The following is a 7,725-nucleotide window of genomic DNA, read 5'->3' as shown; positions in this document are numbered from 1 at the left end:
CTTTTTTCTTACCTCCCAAATTCTTGCGAAGTGAGATAGTAAGCATCATTATTGTTTGAACCACTTTTGGTTTGCTATCCTAAGTGATGCACCTTATTTCATTAACCTTTCCATTGTATTAATGATGGCAAACATTTCCTCATATGGCTGAACCATGATTTAGTTAACTCTTCCCCTTATCTTGAATATTTAGGATGTTTCAGTTGTTGCCACTGGAAACACTACAATGATGAATACTTGGGCTCATTGCATTTGTGATGATCTCTTTGGAATATAGATTCCTGGACAGGTTAAAAGGCATGAACTTTTAAGATGTTTATTTTTTAATTGACAAAAATTGTATATGTTTGCCATGTGCAACATGCTGTTTTAAAATACATATATATTGTGGAATGCTAAATTGAGCTGATTAACATATGTATTACTTCACATACTTATCACTTTTCAGTGGTGAGGACACAAAATCTACTCTCTTAGCAATTTTCAGGAATATATTGTTATTAACTGTAGCCACCACGTTGTATAATAGGTCTCTTAAACTTATCCCTCCTATCTAAATGAAATTTTATATCCTTTGACCAACATCTTCCCAGCCCCCGATAACTACCATTCTACTCTCTACTTCTATGAGTTCAATGCTTTTAGATTCCACATATAAGTGAGGTCATGTGGTGTTTGTCCCTCTGTGCCTGGCTTATTTCTCTTAATGTCCTCTAGGTTCATCTGTGTTGTCACAAACGTCAGGATTTCCTTCTATGATTAAAGCTGAATAGTATTCCATTGTGTGTATGTACCACATTTTCTTTATCCATTCATTTATTGATGGACACTTGATTCCACACCGTGGCTATTGTGAATAGTGCTGCAATGAACATGGGAGGGCAGATATCTCTTTGACATACTGATTTCATCTCCTTTGGACATATACCCAGTAGTGAGATTTGTGGATCATATGGTAACTCTATTTTTAATTTTTGGAGGAACCTCCATAGTGTTTTCCATATGGCTGTACTAATTTACATTCCCACCAACAGTGTGGGAGGGTTCCCTGTTGTCTTTTTGATAATAGTCATTCTAACAAGTGTCAGGTGATATCTCACTGTGGTTTTAATTTATATTTCTCTGATGACTAGTGATATTGACCATTGTTTCATATTCCTGTTGGCCATTTGTATGTCTTCTTTTGAGACATGTCTAGTCAGATCCTTTGCCCATTTTAAAATAGGATTATTAGTTTTCTTACTATAGAGTTGTTTGCATTCCTTCTATATTGTGGATATTAATCCTTTATTGGTTGTATGGTTTGCAAATATTTTCTCCCATTCTATAGGTTGTCTCTTCACTCTGTTATTGTTTCGTTGACTATGCAGAGGCTTTTTAGTTTGATGCAATCCCACATGTCTACTTTTGCTGTTGTTGTCTGTGCTTTTGGGTTTATATCCAAAAAATCATTCCCCAGACCAATGACAAGAGACCTTCCCCTTTTTTTCTTCTAGTAGTTTTATAGTTTCAGGTCTTACATTTAAGTCTTTAATCCATCTTGAGTTGATTTTTGTATATGGCATGAGATAATGGTCTAATTTCATTCTTCTACATATGGATACTTAGTTGCCCCAACACCATTTATTAGAGAGACTGTCCTTTCCTCATTGTATGTTCTTGGAACCTTTGTTGGAAATCAATTGACCATAATGTAAGAATTTATTTCTGGGCTCTCTATTCTATTCCACTGGTCTGGTGTCTGTTTTTATGACAGTATCATGCTTTTTTGATTTGTATGGATTTGCAATATATTTTGAAGTCAGGTATAGAAGAAATTGGGTATGGAAGGAATGTACCTTAGCACAATAAAGGCCATGTATTACAAACCCACAGATAATGTTATACTCAGCAGTGAAAAGTTGAAAGCTTTTCCTGGTCCACAGCCCCAGCAGCCTCCTCAGACCTGCTTTCTGTGCCCCTGGCTCAGGTGAGCTCTCAGGACACTGAGGCAGAGAGGTTGAATAATTCACTGAGTCACACAGATGTCCTGTCCCTCAAGCTGTACATGGAGAGAGTGACCTAGGCCCTTCTTCTTGTACTGGCAGGCCTGCCTGCCTTGGAAGCCAACGACCTGTTTGCCAATAAAGACAATCTCTTTTATTATGGTAGCAAATGCAAATGCAAGGGCAATTGGAAGTATAGCCCCCTACCTGAGAAAATCACTCTACTCGTCACTCTACTCAACTCTGCCAGTACTTGCTGAACACAGGACCGGCTTCCAGGGATGCCCTGCTGATGCTAGCCCCTTGCTGCTCCCTCCCCTGGGGGGCATTATGCTCCACAGTAAACTTTCTCTCCAAGGGCAAGCTGTTAGGCTTCTTTTGAATCAGAAGGCTGTCCAAAGCTTATTTATAAATTAAAATGTTCTTACCACTAAAAAAGAAAGAAAGAAGAAAGAAAGAAAAGAAGGAAGGAAGGAAGGAAAGAAGAAAAAAAAGAGAGAGAAAGAAAGGAAGGAAGGAAAGACAAGGATTGCCCACTTTTGCCATGTCTATTCAACATAGTACACTGGAAGTCCTAGCCAGAACAATTAGACAAAGAAAGAATAAAAGGCATCCAGATTGGAAAGGAAGAAGTTAAACTGTCACTGTTTGCAGATGACCTGATCTTTTATGTAGAAAATCCTAAAGACTCCACCAAAAAACTGTTACAACTAAAAATTAATTCAATAAAGTTATAGGATACAAAATCAACATATAAAACTCAGCAACATTTTTATACACTAACCATGAAGTATCTGAAAAAGAAATCAGGAAAAAAATCTAATTTACAATAGCTAAAAAAAAAAAAAAATACTTAGAAATAAATTTAACAAAGGAGGTGAAAGATCTGTACAATGAAAACTTTAAAACATTGATGAAAGAGCTAGAAGATGACAGAAATAAATGGAAAGTTATCCCATGTTCATGGATTGGAAGAATTAATATTGTTAAAATGTCCATAATGCCCAAAGCAATCTACAGAGTCAGTGTAGTCCCTATAAAAATTCCAATGACATTTTCACAGAAATAGATAAAAAATCCTAAAATTTGTATAGAACTACAAAAGACCCCAAATAGCCAAGGCAATCTTGGGCAAAAAGAATAAAGCTACAGGAAACACAATACGTGACTTTTGCATTAATTTTTATTTTATAAAATATTGCATCAAAATAGTATTTATCTTAATTTTTTTTTCTGGTGCTGTCTTATATTTTGCACCTGAGGTGAGTGACTGTCTCACTTTGCTCATTTGAGCCCCAGTCCTGCCACTGCCACATCCCTGGGGCATAAACACCACATTTCCAAGGTTTCTAGATGATGTGACCCAAGTTTCTGCTGTTTAACTTTTGGGACATAAAGCTCCACAATTCTAAAGATGGCTAGTATTCCAGAGATTCCCTGGGTTGTTCATTCTACTTTTCTCCTTACCATACTAAGCATCTTTATGATAGGAAAAAGGTACCCCCCCCCAAAAAAAATAAATAAAATCCCAGCTGAATAAGCCCTAACAACAATTCCATATGTGGAATTTTGAAATACGATTTAGAAATGTAAAAGCCAGTTGTTTATTTTGAATCAAGTCAGCAGATTGTCATGCTCAAGGCAATATATGTAAAAAAGCTCTTTGGAAGTTAAATTTGTTTTATTATAATAGCAAGTGTTTTTATCTTTTCTAACCCACAGGCAACTGAAGTATTTTTCTGCAGTCAGGCTGAGACAGAAGAGACATTTTCAGATAAATTACCTCTTACTGCACTCGGGAGACACCGTTTAAGCTGCAGCATAGGAACTTGCAAGGAAGGCTTTCTGGTGGATTCTTTAAGGGGACAGAAAAAGGAAATTGAGAGTTGTTTCAGTACAGTAGCCATTTAGAAAAAAGGTTTAGGTGAAGAGGCTTTTAAATTCAGGCCCTTGACATGGGATTCAAATATTAATAGATTGGTTGGCACTATGATAGAAATAAAAAATTGAAATCAGTAGGAAAATGTCAATTTCTCACTTAGTAGCGTTTTGAAAAGTCTGTTCAGCAGGAGGCTTAAAATGTGTCTGTTCTACTGGACAGCTGGTGTGGATAGAAGACAACCCACAGCCCAGCTGAGATTTTGTGCTCCTGTGTTTTAGTCTTCCCTCGGCTGTCAGACTACCAGCTCATTAGTATTTAAATTAGCTCATAAATATTTCCTGGAAGTTCACAGTTGCTTAAGCTTCACCTCTATTCATCTCTTCATTCTTCTCCCTTAGTCTTACGCCTTTGTTTCTTAGGCTGATACATCGCAGGAGGGTGGATCTCATTACATATTAATCTCACTGATATATGGTAATGAAAAAGGAAAGCAGTAAGTCCTGTTAGAAGGTAAAGATGAGAAATAGAGAAAGGATGTAGAAGGAAATTTTACCCCATTTCCTTTGTACAAATAAAATTATCTAACGATGAACCAAGGAAGTCTGTATAAAATAAGAACAGCCCAAAAGCATATGCCAAGGCAATTTAACCTGAATGAATGTTTCTTTCACATACTCTTTAAAAGCTTCGAAACACAGACGAAATGTTGCACTGGGGGCAGGCCCTGGATGTTCCCACTGGGGAGATGGTTGCGTGGTTACAAAACCTCTTCTGTTCAACATGAGAGCTGTAATTCCAATTATAAAATAATGATGACAGAGAGGGGCCGGCCAGTTCTGTCATGATATTCTGTATGGTCCTTAGCATTCTGCCAGAGTTCAACACTAATACCCACATACAGTGCCAACAGGCAGTTCTTTTAGAGCGTGAATAAAATCTAACCAACGACAATGAGAGAAAAATAAATATATCATATTTCATTGAATTTAAAGTGCCGTTGATTGTAAGTGCCATTATTTTATGTAAAATAATCTTTAAAAGTACTGCCAATTAAACTAGGGCACATTATTAATTGTAAGTACATCCTGATTTCAGAGATGCGAAAAAATGTGAATCAGTGAAATATGTTAATTTTAAAATCAGGGTATTCTGGAAAGAACAAAGATTATCTGGTGACTACATGATTGGAAAGAATGTTGAAAATAGTGTTCATCTATGTAGCAGGAGCATCCACTCCAAGAAATAAGAACTTTTCTAATATATACCTGACAGATGTAAGAAGCATAGAGAAGAAAAACTTTTGAGCCAGACTCTGACAGTTTGCCCAGGATGGGGAACCCTGATGGGGCTTGTCATTGACAGTTTCATGCCATTTGATTATGTGCTCCAAAGGTCTTATAGAAATAAACTTCAGAATAAACAGAGAGACCAGCCAGGCCCAGTCCATTAAGATATAATTTTGAGCTAAGAAGCACCCAGTCCTATTAAATGTAGTCTAGACAACTGAGGCTGGCATTCAAGGCCCCACAAAATCTGGTCAAAAACTTCTTCTTTGAGTTTTTTTTCTCTTCTGCTTTTTCTGTATGTAATCCATACTTCCATTAAATTGAATTATTGAATTTTCTGAAACTCAATATGTCATTTCAGTACCCTGTCTTTGCTTATACCAGAGTTTCTCAACTTTAGTACTGTTGACATTTTCAGCTGGCTAAGTCCTTTTTTGTGGGATTGTCCTGTGCATCATAGGATTTTTAGCACCATCTCTGGCCTCTATCCACTAGATGCCAGTAGCACCTCTTCCCAGTTATAACTACCCAAAATGTCTTCAGGCATGGCCAAATGTCCCTGGGAGTAGGGGAACAAAATCGCCACTGGTTGAGAACCACTGTATATGCCATGCTGGCATAGTGGAAGAATGCAAACTTTGGCATCAAATGTACATGAGCTTGAACCCTAGCTCTCTCAGGTGGATTTTCGAATTTTGGAGCCACTCAGTACCCTTTCTCCCTTTCTAACAGTACCACATTTTCCTTTGGAGAAAAAAAAATATCCTTTTTTGTCCCACTGTATGTAGACTTGATGAGACTCCAAGCCTTGGAGTTAAGGTCTTGTTCCACTCTCCAATGTGAAACTGAGCTTAGTCGACCTCTTACTTTCTCCCAGCACTTCTACCCTCTTGAGTAGAGTGGTGGCAAGAATGGGGACAAATGTTGCAGTGAATTGACTCCTAGGTGAGATGGTTGGGTCATTCCTGGTACCCTTGTATCTGTCCTAATGCCTGTCCTTTTTCTGGTTTGAGTTTCTAAACCGCCATCCTCTCTGTATCCCAACATCTCTTCAATAACTGACCTTTTTGGCTACATATGCCTGAGTTGTTTTCTGTTGCTTACCTGCGAAGACACTGCTATTGACTAGTTTTTGTGTTTCTTCCCTTCTTCCCATCTCCAAACCTGTGTTTCTGTTCTGCAAATTGAAAATGAAAGCTACTTACCTTTTGAATTTGCAAAAGATGCCCTCCCCTAATCTCTACCTCTTTAAATCATGCATATCTTTCACTAGGCTAGGTTCTGTGCTGAGTTCTGGAGATGAATGAGATACCTCTGTCCTTATGGGGCTCACATTCTTTCCCTGACAGAATTAACAGCAGAACCCAGACAAAAAAACAAAACAAAACAAAACAAACCCCCCCCCCCCAAAAAAAAAACTCTAGCTGAGTCAAAACAGTACCAACAGGTCAAACAGCATAGGCTGAAATTAGCCTTTGTCCCCAGCACGCCTCCAAACCACTTCATTTTGTGCTTACCCCTTGCTAATGGCCTCTCTCTCCTTTTTAGCACAGAATGCGGTGCTGGGAGGGGAGGGGAGGTTCCCGTGAAGGAGCATTGTGCATTCATTATTCTGCACCCCCAGCCTGGCCAAAGCCGCTGAAGTGTCTGAGAATCTGCGGTACTGCTCGGTTAGAAGCAGGAGCAAATCAAAGAATCCAGGGTCAGCATTTTCTGTTTCTAATCTGATAAACAAGGTCAGGTACTTCTTTGAGCAATCCAGTTCCATCCAATAGCTGTGACACACAAAGAGACAAAGAGGGGAAGGTTTTCCAGAAAGGCTTGTGGTTAGGCACAAGGTGGGTTTACGTTTTCAGCTTTTCTTGTAGGAGAGGAAAGTTCCCCTCATCCCAGGCTTCTTTTTTTCAGAGTGGGGAAAAAGAATCCAGGGTGAAAATCTCTTTTGTACTATTAATGCTTTGCTCCTTGCACTGAAGTGCCAGGTGCAGAACTTGGTTCCCAGGGGAATCAGAATGTCATTGCCATCGAGGTCTGCGGCCAGAAGTCCCGATTCTTACTGCTTATAAATACTGTTGCAAACTCTGAACCCTGAAGCAGATGAAAGAGAAAGTTGTACAAGCAGGTGGAATGAATAGGTGCTCCAGAGGCCAGCGTGGAAGCGCGGGTCTTTGAGAGCTGAGGTTCAGGCCAGACAGAACCTCAGCTTCCAGGATGTGAGGGTTTCTTTGTGTCTCCCCCCGGCAACCCTTGGCCAAGTGAACCCTTTACATGGAAGGCAACCTGTGTCCCCAAACACCTCTCTGTGTACCTTCTGTTTTTAATGATCTGGGGTAAAATTTTCTTTCTCTTTCTTTCTAACAAATTGCACAGTTAATGTCATTCTGGCTAATGAAACAGGAGGATAGTATTTATTAGAGAAAGTTGAGTGAATTGAAATCCTACACCCCAGGACAAAACTCCCCCTGCTGGGCTGCTCCTCCTTTGGTAAGTTACTAAGCACTACATATTCTGTTTTTGTGTGTGTGTGTGTGTGTGTGTGTGTGTGTGTGGATTGGTTCCTTATCCAAATAGT

At 39.0% G+C, this 7,725-nt stretch overlaps 1 pseudogene; it reads left to right on the top strand.

Moving 5' to 3' along the window:
• The first annotated feature begins 2,047 nt into the window (after window positions 1-2,047).
• LOC138398433 (FXYD domain-containing ion transport regulator 4 pseudogene) lies at window positions 2,048-2,245 on the top strand (annotated as a pseudogene).
• The last annotated feature ends 5,480 nt before the right edge of the window (window positions 2,246-7,725 follow it).

This window comes from Eulemur rufifrons, chromosome 17 (assembly GCF_041146395.1).
Source record: "Eulemur rufifrons isolate Redbay chromosome 17, OSU_ERuf_1, whole genome shotgun sequence".
NCBI classification, from domain to species: domain Eukaryota; kingdom Metazoa; phylum Chordata; class Mammalia; order Primates; family Lemuridae; genus Eulemur; species Eulemur rufifrons.
This window is presented reverse-complemented; position numbering and strand designations above follow the sequence as displayed.